The sequence below is a fragment of the Epinephelus lanceolatus genome, chromosome 22 (genome assembly GCF_041903045.1).
Source record: "Epinephelus lanceolatus isolate andai-2023 chromosome 22, ASM4190304v1, whole genome shotgun sequence".
Taxonomy (NCBI): domain Eukaryota; kingdom Metazoa; phylum Chordata; class Actinopteri; order Perciformes; family Serranidae; genus Epinephelus; species Epinephelus lanceolatus.
In genome coordinates this window covers 13093058-13109643 of record NC_135755.1, presented here as the reverse complement: position 1 = coordinate 13109643, position 16586 = coordinate 13093058, and the positions used below count along the sequence as shown (strand labels likewise).

Sequence of the window (16586 nt, the reverse complement as noted above, 5' to 3'; positions counted from 1 at the left end):
ACGAACAATTGGCTGCAAGGCTGAGCTGTTCTCGTGGGGGCCTGTGGCTAGTTAGAAATAAGATTCTACCCATTTCAAATACTAAAAAAAAATAAATAAATAAATAAAAAAAAATTGAAAATCAATGAGTGGAGGTCAATGTTTTATGGCAGCCACCACAGATAAATCAACGTATGGGAAACACTGCAGGAACAGCTAAATGTAGCAGTTCAAGTTTACTCCAAAAAGCATATAATTTTTTTATTTATTTTGTTTTACATTTACGTTTTAGTAATACTTAGTGACCTTACTGGTCAGGAAGTGCTTCGCTGGAATAAAATAGCTAAAAAGAACACCTTAAAAAACAGTTACTAGATTATATACCACTTTCTATGCAGTATATGATGTTGAATTAAAAGTAAGGAAGACTGACTGACATGAGATGGTTTTTGTTTTTGGAAATATGTCTCATGATACAGTCTCTAGATGTGTATGATACAGACGTTTGTGCCAAATTTGAATTAATTCCTGCAGAGCGTGTATTGTTTTCACAATAATGGGACAGACGGACAACCCGAAAATATAATGCACATAAAAACAACATGGAAGCTCCATAGTTTGAACCAATACAGCAAACTTCACTACTCCTTTCAATCTTGACATCGGCTCCTTCAGTTCTTTCCTTTCACAATTAAAGTAGAATAAAAATAGCTTAGCTAAGACTATGTACAACAACTTACCTCAGACAGACTGCTCTAGATCAACAGGATCCAAGCTTTCTGATGACGATGCTGGGGTGTGTGCAAAGGGGTTGAGACGAGGGTTTGGCATCTTTACTGGCAGCCCTGAAGAGAGCAATGGATGAGAGAAGCACAATTGAAGATGGGAAAAGAAAATGTGCAAAAATAAGCAGGGTACTGGTTCACAACTGAGTGCAGTTGCTCCATGTATAAACACTAAAGCCAGGTAATCGCTTTACATAAAGATTTGGTGAGATTTAAGCCCAGAGTTGGTTAAATCTGTCCAAACTTGTTCCTAATTGGTTGCCGTATGACATGCAGTTTGATGGAATTCAGAATGCCAAATGATCACTGATATGGCTCTCGGATGGTCTGCATCACTGTCATGAATAGTGAGTATTTGCACATTTTCTTGTCATTTATTTGTCACGCTCCTCTTGTGAAAAGGCTTTTACAGGGGCCCCACATCTCCCAACTAATACATACGTCCCATAGATCTTAAGTGCTCTTCCTCAACACTACACATACTTGGGTCCTCAGCAATTCACCCACCAAATGTGAAGTCGATCAGTTAAACAGTTGAAAAGAAGACTTATTCCATGTTAATAATGTTAAGTTTGAACCCTTAAAGTAATTGTAGAAGAACACTTCTAAAAGGACAAGGCTGAGAAAATGACAAAATACACAGAACCCAGGTCCAACAGGGGACAGTGGCCATCCAACAGTACGAGACAGGTCAAGACAGATTACACAGAACAGGACACAAAATGATCTATTGCACCCTCATACATCTTTGAAAAGTGCTCTTCAAGAGACATGGCCTTGAAAAACTTCTGTCATCTATGTTGAAACACAGAGATTAGTGACTGGGCTGTGTTTGGAGGTGGGAGGACGGTAAAAACTGTCCACTGCTTCAGATTATGGCTCATCAGTGTCACTAATTCTCACAGTAACCAGTGGCAAAGACAAATGATAGAGGCTAAACTGGGCCACCTACAAACATGATTGAATCAGGTTGTTTCTGCAGCTGCAGTCTCGCACAGCCAGACTTATGTCCACATTTTGGTTTAGTGTTGGACATGCAGTGGAGAACAGTCGGGCTGAACCCATCGTAATTCAACACTAAGGGGAAAAAACTCTGGGTTGTTTGTATTTCTTAAAACCAATCAGAATGATCTTGGGCAGCAATAAGCCATAAACACAGCAACAATGCTCTTGCAAAACAGTGTCAGAGGGAATTTATTTGTCTGTAAAAAAGTGAATGCTTCACACACACAAAAATTCTTAAGTTATGGCCAAAAACATGACTTGTGAGGTCCCAGTGACCTTGACCTTTGACCACTGAAATCTTATCAGTTCATTGCAGATTCCAAGTGGACATTTTTTTTTTTGCCAAAATTAAGGTCATTCCTTTAAGGTTTTCTTGAGATACTGTGTGCACAAGAATGAGACAGATGCAAGGTCACAGTGATCTTGACCTTTGATTTCTAAATTTGAAGCAGTTCATCCTTGAGTCCAAGGAACAGCTAAACGTAGTGGTTTAAGTTAACTTAAGAAATTATATGTTTTCAATTCATTTCTGTGTTACTTGTACATTTTAGTAAGTATGTCAAGTTAGCACCTTTTAGAGTAAGCTCACTAAGTGCTTCACTGAAATAAAATTGCTAAAAATAAGACCTTAACAACAGTTTCTAGATTATTTTCAACGTTTCTATGAAGTAAATGATGTCACTGAAATAAAACTCAGATAGACTGACTGACATGAGAAGTGAATTGTTTTTGGATACTGCATTCACAAAAATGGGACAGATGTAAGGTCACTGTGACCTTGATCTTTGAACCTCTAAAATCTTATTAGCTTATGGTTGAGTTCAAGTGGATGTTTGTGCCAAATTTGAAGTAACTCCCTTGATGCACTTGTGACACTGCATACACGAGAATGAGACAGATGCAAGGTCACAGTGATCTTGACCTATGACTTTAAAAAACAAAGCAGTTCATCCTTATGTCCAAGTTGACGTTTGTGCCAAATTTAAAGAAATTCCTGCTAAGTGTTCTTCATATCTCACGTTCACAAGAATTAGACGAAAAATTACAGTTACCTTGATCTCTGACCTCCAAAATCTACTTAGTTCATTTTTGAGTCCAGGTGGATGTTTGTGCCAAATTAAAAGAAATTCACTGAAAGTGTTGTTGAGACACCGCGTTCACAAGAATGAGACAGACGCAAGGTCACAGTGATGCTGAACTTGGACTTTTTACAGTCAAAGCAATTAATCCTTTAGTCCAAGTTAGACAAGAATATGATGGAAGTAAAATCTTTTGACCTCCAAAATCTAATTAGGTTACTGTTGAGTCCAAGTGGACGTTGGTAGCAAATTTTAAGAAATTCCCTCCAAGTGTTCTTGTTCACAATAATGAGACAGATGCAAGGTCACAGTGATCTTGAGATTGGACCTTCACAGTCAAAGCAGTTCATCCTTGAGTCCATGTGGATGTTTATGCCAAATTTAAAAGACTTTCCTCAAAGGGGTTCTTGAGATACCACTTTCACAAGAATAATACGGATGTAAGGTCACAGGGACCTTGATCTTTGAACCTCCAAATTCTAATTAGTTTTCGAGGTATCACGTTCACGGGAATGGAACAGATGGACAACCCGAAAACATAATGCCTCCGGCCACAGCTGTTGCTGGTGCAGAGGTACAAGAAGTCTTCTGTTATTATTATAAACAGAGATGAAAAGGCATTCAGCAGAAGCAGATCATCAATATCCATTTTCCTCAGCTGGACCGTGCAGCGCCTGCTCCCATTGTTTTCATTTTAGTTCTTGTTCTTGGTGTGGATCTTTAGAGTCTACAGCTATGCTAGCAACTCTGTGAGACTGGCCTTTGGAACAGCGTGTTGACAGGCTGTCTACCAGGTGTTATATTTACATGTTCATGTAGGGTGTTAACATGCTAACATTTGCTAATTAGCACCAATACCTTTGATGCTGGCTGAAGGGAATGTCCTTAGTGCAGTAGGAGTTTGGTTACAAATATAAGCAAGGTTAAACTTGATATTTGCTGTGATTTTTGCAGGAAGAGTCAGTATGTTTTACATTACACATCAGATTACGTTATGCATTCATCAGTTATACCTCTGCTAGTATCAAAAAGCAAAGCATGGGACTGTTTTCAGCACACTGCAGCAAAATTAGCTGTGATAAGACATTATCATGTGTATGATATACAGCATGACAGCGAGATGCCAGAATGTGACTAGTGTGTTTTGTAAATCAAGCTAGAAACAAGCTACTCTGCAACCGAGCTGACTGAGCTAATAGCTCTAAATACTGCTGTTGTCAGAGGGAACATCAATATGGAGCAGAACTGGAGGAAAACACTGAGAAAAATAAATGGGTAAAAAATGAACGCAGCTAAGTGGAAGAACCAAGCAGCATGAGAAAAAGATGGACTTGGCGGCAGATGGAGAGCAATGAAAAGACAAAGAACAATGAGAAGAAACAGAGATAAAGAAAGCTCGAGAGGAGGGGGGTAGTCTGGTGACAAAGAGGGATCGCAGCAGCAGTGAGAGAACAAAGTTTGTCCACGAGAGAGAAAGAGAGGAAAGGGAGGACGTGACGATGAGAATGCAAGTGTGCAAGTACAAGAAATACATACATCATTGTGAGGGGGAACACAGAGAGATGGATGGAGGACCATTTAACCTGGTACAATGCTGCTTTCCAGTGAAGAGCTGTTGACATTTATCAAGCAGCAGAGTGAATGGAAACCCAAGGACATCAGCTACTGATCATACTGTGTGTTTTGCTAAAGAGACCCCTCTGAGGACCCTCCAGATATTTCCCTGTCCGTGTTCTTTGTTTTGAGGAACACTGGTAGCATCCTGTTGCCATTTGTTAGCTGCACAGGTGCACATGATAATATGAAGGCAGAGGCACTGTTACAATAACAAGGACACATCCAGGTGTCATTAGATGATGCAAACACCACATTCAGCCAAATTCACTCAACTGCTGAGCAAAAACACAGAAACATCGTCTGCTGGCAAGAAATGGACTGTAAAGGCAGTTCAGGCCAGAAAATGTCTGAAACACATCTGCAGTATTCAGCACCAAAAACCAAAGTGGAAAAACTACAATTCACCAGGGGTGTGGGGAGAAAGTCAATACAGAATATGGTGGTATCGTTACATGGATGTCAAGTATTATTTTTTTATTATATAAATTATTTATGTTTTCAAAATGGAAAGTATCTTCCCCCCAGGCAGAACAAAAGATCTTTTACGATAAACACAGTTTCAAGGAGGACGCCCAAGAGTGGTGTCACCAATTCAGTATCTGACAGAATGTCTTCCCTTCTGTTCCTGAGGTACGATGTTGGGTAACAGCAAGAAAAGTGTTTTTACAGAAAAAACATGTCACAGTGAAGCTGACCTTTGACCTTTAACCTTTTGGATATAAAGTGTCATCACTTTATCATATCTTACTAAACATTTGTGTGAAATTTTGTCACAATTAGCATATGAACTCTTGAGTTATAGCCATAAAAATGTTTTGTGAGGTCACAGTGACCTTGACCTTTGACCATTAAAATCGTATCAGTTTGTGCCAGATTTTGAGAAGCTCCCTCAAGGAGTTCTTGTGTTGTCACATTTATGAGAACGAGAAACATGCAAGGACACAGTGACCTTGACCTTCATTCTTGAGTCCAAGTGAATGTTTGTGCCAAATCTGAAGAAGCTCCCTCAAGGTGTTCTTGTGATGTCACATTGACGAGATTGAGAAGTATGCAAGGTCACAGTGACTTTGACCTTTGACCACCAACATTTAATCCCTTTACTGTTGAGTACCTGTTTGTGGCAAATCTAAAGAAATTCCCTTGTGTTGTTCTTGAGATACTGCGTTCACAAGAATGGAACAGACGGACAACCCGAAAACAGAATGATTTTGCCAGTGGCTATCGCCAGCGGGGAGGCATTAAAGCAACAACAAAATTCCATTTAAATATGTGGAAACTTTTATAGTTTGAAAAATAACAAAAGAAAGAAGAACAAAAGTAAAAAGAAAAAGGTCAGCTCCGAGAATTACACAAGATGATAATAACTTTTGTGGCTTGTTTACGTCCTTGCTGCAGAAATACTGAATGATGCATTTTAAATTATATGTTCCCCCAAAAAGTTAAAACCTCAGAAGTACAATTTGACTTTTTTTTTTTTTTTTTTTTTACCGGAGTCTTAAAGGGACAAACTTGCTCAGGTGACCTACTTTGAAGTTTATTTGGAGCACACTTCGCAGGTTGCTATGACTTTTTTTTTAAGGAACTATTCAATCAGCGATTTCCACCCAGTGTAATTAGGATCATGTTTCTGGGGAGAAAGAAATGGTCAAGCACATGACCTCTCAGTTATGGGATGGCCTCTGGTGGTCAGACAGGGTTCTTATTAAATGTTGAGATATGAGTGGGAAATGCTGAGTCCTGTTATGTGTTATTTTTTCCCTCCTCTGTTGGCTGGTCTCATTGCCTTGCTCATTCCAAACACATGGCCACAGGGACCTAATTTAGGGAGCACCGGCGCTTCTCTTCTGAGTTTAAAACTCTAACTTTAAGGTAATGGTCACACATGAAATAAATGCATGGGCTTGTCTACATGGGCTGAAACCCGAGGGGCCTGACTCGCAGCTAAATTTGTTCATTGTCTGTGTTCTATTAGCATATGTACACGAGAGCGCAATTTCCACTGGGGATGAGAAGTTAGGAACGTCCTCCTCGCTTTACAAAATCCTAGTTAAAGTTTCAAGTTGATATACTCACTAAAATCTCTGCAAACTAGTCAGCTGCCAAAATCCAGACGAGAGAGGAGCTGCTAAAAATGTTGATGAGCTCATCTGAGGCTGCTTTCAAGTTTTACCACACACTTACAGCAGCAAGCACAGTTATAATAACCACATATTAATAATAATAAAATAAATGAGCAACAGCAAATGTCTCAGACTTTTCCAACCTGGGTTTCACCTCTCTGGTGCGGGCTGTTGGGAGAGTATGTAGAATGTTTTTGGGATAAAACACATTTTCATTTACAGTTAATATTCTACTGAAAAGATGTTAAACTGGGTAATAATCATGGATACAGTAACGTCCATGCAAAAGCTATGTTTCCATACTCACAATCTATTCTATTCTTATATTAGGCAACTAAACGTGATCATAAGTTAATAGAGCATTAATAACACAGTGATTTGATAAGCAGTCTTTTTGTTGTACCTCCCTACCTGTTATTATAGAACGCAAGATATTAAGGAAGCATGATAACATTGGCACATTATCGTTATAGGCAGAAAAAAGCTTTAAGATGAAATATCAGCATCGACTGGAAATGAACATATTTGCAGATATGACGAGCCAATAAGTTGGGGCTTTAATTATGCAACTTTAATTCAATGGGTCAAATTTGTATTTGTCATTTTGACAGACATGGTAATAAAAATTCTGCCAAAATCTATTCTTACTCATGATTTTTATGTAATCTTTTAACGATAATAAGATATATTTAATATTACTTAACTTTATTCATTCATTTATTCTATTCTTTTAATTGATATACAGGCAATTATTAATAGACATAATTACTGAGGTGAATCATTCAACACACCTTTAATGTTAATATTACAACTCTGACCATTCCATTTGTTTTTTATTGTCTCTCTTGCTTTTAAATTTATGAAACAGTATCCAATTTAAGTTCTTTTTAACAGTACTTTCTTTATCTTTAATAAAAGAGTTCTTTATTTAATTGATTATAACAGTGCTTTATTTAGTTTTCTGTACCATTGCTCTCTTTAACATAATTATAATGGTACTTTGCTTAACTTTATTAAAACAGTACTTTAATTTACATTATTAGAACAGTTCTTTATTGAAATTTCTAAAAAAAAAAAAAAAAAAAAGTACTTTATTAACTTTATTGTAACTGTAGTTCAATTAATTATTTTGTAATTTAGTAGTCTACCGTAGTTTAGAGGAGATTTCAAAGTACTGAGATGTGTATCGTGAATTGTGATATAGCCATAAACATCAAATACTATCTTTCAGCCATATCGCCCAGCGTTTGGTGAATATTCTATTTAATCACTTGGAGAAAAAAATGGCGAAACATTGTTCAGGTGGCTCCAGCAGCAGTTCTACACCCGTGTTTATAAGTGCAAGGACAGAACATATAAATAAAGACACCAACTATACAGAGAAGCTTTATACATTCAGCTGAAATTTTGAAATTGCGTGTAGCGCTATCGCCTACCAATGTGATGGCTACAGCCAGCTAGTCAGTGAGGTCATGCACCTGGATCATAGACAAGACTAGACAATAGTATGGTGTGGGGAGAAAAATCGATACAGCACAGCATCTTGATCTCTTTGTCTGACAATATCATATCGCTACATGGACATCAAGCATCGATTTTTATGATATAAATTATTAATAGTACTGATAAAAATTTAACTTCTGTTAGCCTTCTAGAATAAAAATAAAACCAACTACTTTTTCAGTCCAGTAGACACATTTTGTTGCAATAAAAAAACTTCAGCAGTGAGATGAACAGAATGAAAACTTTATGTTATTACATAAAATAAAGTTTTCTTTTTGGGATAATTTACAATTGGAAAAAGTTAATGAATTGCAATATATCGCAGTATGTTTTATCGCAAAACTAAGCATATCACGACATATCTAAAATCCCAATAATATTGAATTGTGACTATCGTGATAATATCGTATCGTGGCGCCTCTGGTGGTTCCCACCCCTAGACAATAGCTAATTACAGTCACGACAGATCGCCCTCAGAGATGACGGACAGCGATTATATCGTTATATCCACTGATGAATTTAAGGGCATCATAAAGACTGTGGTGACAGAGACGTGCTTGTTTTTCTTGAGAGGCCATTACATTTGAATTGCTGTTGTTTTATTGTGGATTTTTGTATTATATGTTGCATTTGTTGCATTTTAAATGTGTTTTGATTGGCTGCTACCTCGGCCAGGTCTCTATTGGAGAGAGATTTTCAGTCTCACCGGGACTTCCTGGTTAAGTAAAGAAATAAAAATAAACAAATCCTGTAAAAGTGGGATGAATTTTACAGTTTTGTTTGAAAATGTTATATGAAAATAAATATGGCATGTTTTGCACGTAACCTAAATTAAAGTAGTTTTCTTTCTTTGCCCAGTGAAAGTGTACATTTTGAAAAGCATTGCTGCATCTGCCAGTGGGCCATCACGATAAAAGTGGGCATAATAATGTTAATTCCACTACAGGAGAGTTAATGTCCATTGCAGGTTGTGGACAAAAAATATGTTAATACGTCTGTATCGGCCATGAGTCATAAATCAGATACTGGCAAAAATCCACAATTAGGTATCCCTACATGATAAGCTTTATTCTGCCTTCATTACTGCCCAGTGTTTCCTGCTGAGCTACAGCGTGGGGACGGTAACACGAAGAGAGAATATTGCACCAAAAACAGTCATTTTAAAAAGTAGTTTAAGTCTAAATTACTGAGGTTATGAGATATCCACATACCGAGTGTTTGTAATGAAAGGAACAGTAAATCATTTCATAACCTCTCTTTGTCTGTCTCTCTGGTGTGTTCTGGTGGTGGGAGGGGAGAGACCGTCACAATCGCTTGATAGAGTTAATTGAGGGGTACAAATGATTTGTATGAAATTATTAAGGGTGACACATCTTACTGCCTCGCTGTGAAATTACACCTTACAGTTACAATTAAGGCTAAATAAGGTTAAATGATGAGTTAGTATCAAAAATATGAAACCTTTGAAACAGGATTTATGTTCCAACTAAAAACAACCAGCTGTCATCATTACACATTTTAATTCAAGGCCTTGATGGTCTTCAAGTATGCGTTTATACCATGGGAACATTTCCTGGAATAAAATGCGTCACTTCAAATACAAATAATCAATGTTGAATGGCTTTGAAGACTGTATATAACTGACATTTCAAAAGGTATCATCAGAGGCTAATGCACATTTCACATGATTACCTAGTCGAATAAAATCCATCCAGTGACCTTTGTGGTGCGTCTTCCTGCTCCTCGTCTCTGTGTTCATCATCAGTGAGCTTTAAAGCAGCGGTAATCTGTAAAAAAAAAAAAAGAGGACGGATCAGTTAGTTCGACCACAATGACAGATCTGGACACACGTGGGCGTGATGACAGCAGAGAAGGGGAGCCGTCCCCTCAAAAGTCGTTTCATACGTCTTACATAGCGGAGGTTTCTCCAAGAGCAATTAAAGAGCAAGTGGGCTGTGACATACTCTGATGATCTCTGACAATATCTTACTGGTGGTTAACTCCAAACACTGACAGCTGATCACACCGTTCTGTTCATTATCCTGCTCCCAACAACCAAAAGTATTATATTTAAGTGATTCAAGAATCCTCCATTGATTAAATTCTTACAAATTATGTTGTCAGAAGTTCAAATTATTACTGGGTTTGACTTGTATTGTCACGGCTGGTGTGGGTGGGGTAACAGAGATAGGACCCAAGAAAAGCAGACAAGTGCAAAGACTGTTTCAGGGAGTTATTACTGACAGGTACAGGAATCATGAGGCAGGCAAGGGTCAAAACCAAGGATCAGGTAGAGATACAAACAGACAGGTAACACATTTAAGAAGCTAGGCTGAAGGTAACCTATCTCAGAGCCCATCCACGAATGTCTGACGACAATAAGCGATGGCAAACTTCCTGTAGTGTCTGTGTAGGCTGTCAAAATAACATGTTATTTCTGATCAATTAATCGCAGAAAAAATAAAATGGACAAAAAATTAACACTGACTAATCACGTTTCATGGTGCCCTTTGACCCGGTGTGTCATAAATTGCATTTTCATTAGTTTTGCGCAAAAATAAATGCGATATTTCTAAAGTTTCAACAAAGTACAATTGCGACTTGCAGGTGTTTCCATTAAAAGGTGTTTTGCGTATGAGCCATAATTCTCGTAAAATCTCCACTTTGTTTGCGGAAGTAAGATGGACATTCCAAATCTCTTGCGAGCTGGAACAATCATCCCAGTTGCCACTGCTGCTGTTGCAGTAGTCTACAACCAAAGATGAAGAGAGCGAGTGGTATTCCAAAGGCAAAGTCCTTATGTGGCTGCGACCATGGATAAAGGATTTCTGGGAGATGATCGTGAACGAGAAATTCCCAGAGGACTTGAAGGTCCGGTGACGTACATTTGCGGAAAAAGTGTTTCCATTACACTTTTGCGATATACTTCTATATCGACACGTCTGAAAAACCACCTCATGAGAGCGTAAAAACCTTTTCTCGATATCTGAGAGTTATTTCGAAATGTAGGTGTTTCCATTACCAGTTTTTTATTGCCATATTTAGGTTTAGGTCTTTACTACAACACACCTGCCAAAATTCAGATTCTGCAGACATATGCCGATATCTGTTTATAGAGATCAAATGTAAAAAGGGCCGGTTATAAAGTGCAAGGCTGATGAGGGACAGGGGATGCAAATGTAGAATTTATTTTTGATCGATAGACAACCCTCATTAAGTGTGAGGTGTGGGGCTGCACGACTATTTACTGTTTTTTACTATTTAAATTGGGTGAAATTTTATGTCACCGTAAAGCCGAGCGCAGTGTATTGCCTTGCTCAGCGGTATTGGTTAATTATTAACATCCCTATGAGGGAACACAGAAACAGATGAGAGAGTCGGCGAGGAAAGTCAGGTAACTTCAGGAATGTGGGAACAGGTGTGAGTGGATGTCAGGTGACCAGGACCTGTAAGAAAGTCTGAGGGTATCTAGTAGATGGTTTGAGGATGGCAGGTCTGGGGAGTGAGGAAAGTACATGGCCTGAGGGAAGTGAGCAGGGATAGAGAGCAAGGCCAGGCAAAACAACCAATGAGAAAGTCCTCATGTCATTTACAGTCCTTTTTTATCCAGCCATGCGCTAACTGTAATTTCAGCCGACCTTGTAATACTAAAATCTGCAGCTGTGATGTGTAGGATACAAAATATTCTCCTGTAGTAAGATTTAAGTTTCTTCATCACTAATTAGCATTACATTAATATTCTCTGTGTTCATTAAAATGCAAAGCATTTCACAAGTCTTTGAAAGTTGCCAATTAGCCTATATATTTCTGCTTTAATAAAGGATTTACTTTAGTTCAGCTCTCACTGTTCTGCTGACCCATTTTTAAAAGAACAGGTGGAAACTCTGTAGATTGGTTTCAAATCTTATTTTGTGATCTTTGAACCTGGGCAGAGTGAAAATCGTTTGGTGAGCGGAAACATACACAACATAAGATCACCTCTCTAATGTTGCCTTGCAGACCTTGTTTTGCTCAGTTGACTGGAGGCTTAAACATCCGTCCTTATTTATAACGTCTTTTCATCATCTTCATCTGTTATTAAACAGATAAATGTATCTGATAGATTAATAAATGAAGACTGGCAGGGCTCCATTTAACTCTGCAGCTGCACTAAACAACATCACAATCTAATACAGGCTCTACCCAGTCTGAAGCAATGCACCTCATATACAGCGGGATCAGCATTAAAACTGAAAGCACTAAAAGTGAAATTTTCCAGCGATAAGTAGACAACTATAACCCAACATGTGGGCCCAGCCTTGCCGAGCTATAATGAGTTTAAGTCCCTTACTGGCCGGCTGTGCTGTCTCATTGTTTGATAGCAGTGTTATCCACACTCACTTACCCTTTCTCTTAGGCACTGCAGGGCCTCGGGGACTCGGCTCGTTTTGTGTGTTTACCAATTCCCACAACCTAGCCGGGACTCTCGGGGCGTCTTTTGGAAATTACATTCCGTAAGGTCCCCAAGACTATTTAGCTGGCTGGGTGGTAATAATTGCAGCAGGGCAGAAAAAATCTGAGGAAGTGCAACTTTCCACATAAAGTAGGCTACACGTACGGAGACTGGGTGAAAGCTGGGCTATAACACAGATTTAAACGTCATGGGTGCATCCAGTCTTTTTACAGTTGCAATCAAAATTATTCAACCCCCATTGCATATTAGGCTTATCAGCAAAATGTAAAATTTTTCAGCTGTTTGCAATAAACAAAGTAGACAATAACAGTTGAAATAGTTTAATAAAACTAATATTACCATGGTTTTTATCCAAATTCAACACAAAATGCTACTTTTAATCACTACTGCAGTCTCAAAATAATTCAACCCCCTGTTTCAAGCACACCTGGTGCAACTAATCAAGGGCTTCATTAGTTCAGGTGTGCTTGAGACAGGACACATAAATACCTGGACTGGCTAGGGTTTTGTTGAGAGTGACGTTTGATTGCATGTTAGAAATATGGCTAAGTCAAAAGAATTGTCCAAAAAGTTCAGAGAAGAAATCATTGCCTTGCACAAACAAGGAAAAGGATACAAAAAGATAGCAAAAGCTCTGAATGTTCCTAGAGATACAGCTGGAAGCATAGTTCGCAAGTTCAAAGTTAAAGGAACAGTGGCTACACTACCTGGACGTGGCAGAAAGAGGAAACTATCAGCGGCTGCCACCAGATTCCTGAGGAGGCAAGTGGTCAAAAACCCTCGAGTGACTGCAAAACACCTGCAGCAAGACTTGGTGGCAGCAGGCACTGAGGTTTCAGTTTGTACAATAAGGCGCATACTAAACACCGAAGGGCTCCATGCCCGGACTCCAAGACGTACACCACTACTGACCCAAAAGCACAAGAAAAGTCGGCTCCAGTATGCTCAAAACCATATAAATAAGCCACAGAAGTTTTGGAATTCTGTTCTGTGGAGCGATGAAACAAAACTGGAACTTTTCGGGCCTATGGAACAGCGGTATGTCTGGCGGAAGAAGAATGAAGCATATGCTGAAAAGAACACCCTGCCTACAGTGAAGCACGGCGGTGGCTCAGTGATGCTCTGGGGCTGCTTTGCTGCCTCTGGCACTGGAAACCTGCAGCGTGTGGAGGGCACGATGGATTCAGTCAAGTATCAGGAAATCTTAGGTAAAAACGTCGTGCCGTCTGTGAGGAAGCTGAAGCTTGGGCGTCATTGGACCTTCCAACAGGACAATGATCCCAAGCATACCTCAAAGTCCACCAAGGCTTGGTTTCAGAAGAAGAAATGGAAGATTCTAGAGTGGCCGTCACAGTCGCCTGACTTGAACCCCATAGAAAATCTCTGGTGGGATTTGAAGAAGGCGGTTGCAAAACGCACACCCAAGAATATTACTGAACTGGAGGCCATTGCCCATGAGGAATGGGCTAAGATTCCTCAGGAACGCTGTCTGAAGCTGGTGTCTGGCTATGCATCACGTTTGCAGCAGGTCATAACAGCAAAAGGGTGCTCTACTAAGTACTGAAGATGCTTGTCATGAAGGGGTTGAATAATTTTGAGACTGCAGTAGTCATTAAAAGTAGCATTTTGTGTTGAATTTGGATCAAAACCCTTGTAATATTAGTTTCACTGAACTACTTAAACAGTTCTTGTGTAATTTGTTTATTGCAAACAGCAGAGAAATTGTATATTTTGCCAATAGGCCTAATATGCAATGGAGGTTGAATAAATTTGATTGCAACTGTACTATTAGGGCTGTCAACAAATATTTTAAATTTGAATACATATTTGCATTGTAAAAGTTATTAATTCATTTCTAATTGACTGTATCAGTATGTCATGTGCACCCATTTCCTAATAAGGAGGCAAACTCGAGCTAAAAATGTGATTAATTTAATTTAAAAAACATTTACTGGGAGTTTTTTTTGCCGTTTGCAAGTGGGAACTATAAATGTGTGACACATGAAAAGCCCTGACTGGCAGCCAGTGTGAGGGATGATAACATTTAAAAGGAGAAAGCCGTGAGTGGGAAAATAGATCGGTTTACTGTACTGAGCAAACTGCAACAGAGCACCAGTGAGGACGACCTACCACCGAAAGAAAAGAGACAGTATCACAAAAGCTACCTGCCTTATTGTCTTATGTCATGATAAGAGTGATGACACACGTTATAGACACTTTTGTCCACAGATATAAATACAGGTGTGCCTTGAGATCTTGGCTTGCCCTTAAGTCTGCCTTGGGCACAAAAGTTTGAAAACCACTGCTATAACAATAAACTAAGGGAACCCCCACTTTCACAAAACAGGACAATATCACATGCATTTAAAGCCAAGCCACTGACATCACACACAGCACAGCAGACTGAGAACTCTATGTAACGTAAAATGTCAATTAAAGGTAATAATATACGATATTCACAGCATATCTAAGCTTCCGAGTCTGGGATGGGACTGCTTGCACGCTGCTCTCAACATGGAGGTAGCTGAGTCTGCAGTGAACTGCTAATTGTATTCACTAGGGCTGGGTATCACCACTGATTTCCTGAATCGTTTCGTTTGATTCACAAGGGTCCAATTTGATTCAATTTCCAATTCAATGTCAATTTGACTCGGGATAAATCAGTTACAGCACCAATTTTTGAGGAGAGCTAGTGCTATAAATTTTACAAGGAATTTAAAAAAAAGAAAAAAAGAAGAAGAAAGTCAGACCAGAATTAAAAAATATTTGACACACGTTTTTTTTTTTTTTTTTAACCTTATCTGATGTGAGGGTCCACAGGACAGAGGGATGTTGTATGCTGTAAAGCCCTCTGAGGCAAATTGTGATTTGTGATATTGGGCTTTATAAATAAATTTAATTGAATTGTATGTAAGTATGTATAATATACTTAAGATACAAATGACACATTAAAATTAACAAAAATACAACATAATAAGAAAATAGCACAAAGCAAAAAGATCTTTGCACCTCAACAAACTGTAAAATAAGTAAATAAATTTAGGCCACCATTAGGTGGATTATGCTCTTCTCTATTAACCAAACACTGGTGCAGGATAAAAGAATATAATGGTAGACTGCTCGTGTCACAATCATAATATCACAAAAATAATAACTGCACATCAGGCAACCTTGAAAAATGATAATCCCTCACTACAAAATTTTGAACAGAACTGAAACTGGTCCTGTTGTTCTACTGAACAAAGTACCATCAGTAACCTTCACTCAACACAGCGACTGATGTGTTTTAACCCACAGACAATAAGCTGATTTAATGTGTTTGTTAAGACCTTGTATATTTGTTTTACTTACTGCTTCCTCCTATGTTGTTTAGTGTCTTCTATTCTAGTCCGCCATTCCTTTCCAATGCTGTTGCTATGGCAACAGCTCTGGTGCCTGTTCACTTCCGTCAGCTAATGTTACCGCACTACCGAACATCCCAACAGGAAATACACTTGGACCAATTAAAACTGTTGTCAAGTTCAAAACAGTAGAATAACACGACCACACACGGCCGCCATCTTTTCCCTGAACCCGACCGAGCAGAGCAAACTTCTCCCAACAGCGACGCACCGTGTTCTCCGGTGCTACATTTAGCTAACTGTTAGCCTCATGTTGTGGACCCTAACCCTAACCGCTGTGTTTAGGACATGGCCACACATTTACTTAACTGTAGCAAGAACAAATATGTGCTAACTTACATTTTAATGCACGCAAACACATGTCCACATCTCAGAACATCTCCGGTCCTCGAACAGTTCACTGTGGATTGACCCTAATCATCCTCCGTCAGTAGCTCAGGTGGAATATGGGTCAGACCATTACTGCCACTGCAGCAGGGGTGATTTGGAATGTTCCAAGTCGCGGCAGAAACAGGGGGGTTTATATTGTCAGCATTCAAACACAGTAGGATTTCAACTATATGAGATTTTCACGGTCTCAGAAAATATCGCGGTATCACGTTGTTAGAGAATTATTATTATCAGTCTAAATGACCCTTACAGGA

The 16586-nt window shown here is 38.9% G+C and overlaps 1 long non-coding RNA gene across 1 annotated transcript; it reads right to left on the bottom strand.

The window, feature by feature from the left end:
- Positions 1–719: 719 nt before the first annotated feature.
- LOC144459752 (uncharacterized) lies at positions 720–16376 on the bottom strand. The gene is made up of 3 exons (XR_013488560.1): positions 16282–16376; positions 9781–9875; positions 720–824 (listed from the first exon to the last, which is right to left on the bottom strand). It is a non-coding gene; the product is annotated as an uncharacterized LOC144459752 (long non-coding RNA).
- Between the last annotated feature and the right edge of the window lie 210 nt (positions 16377–16586).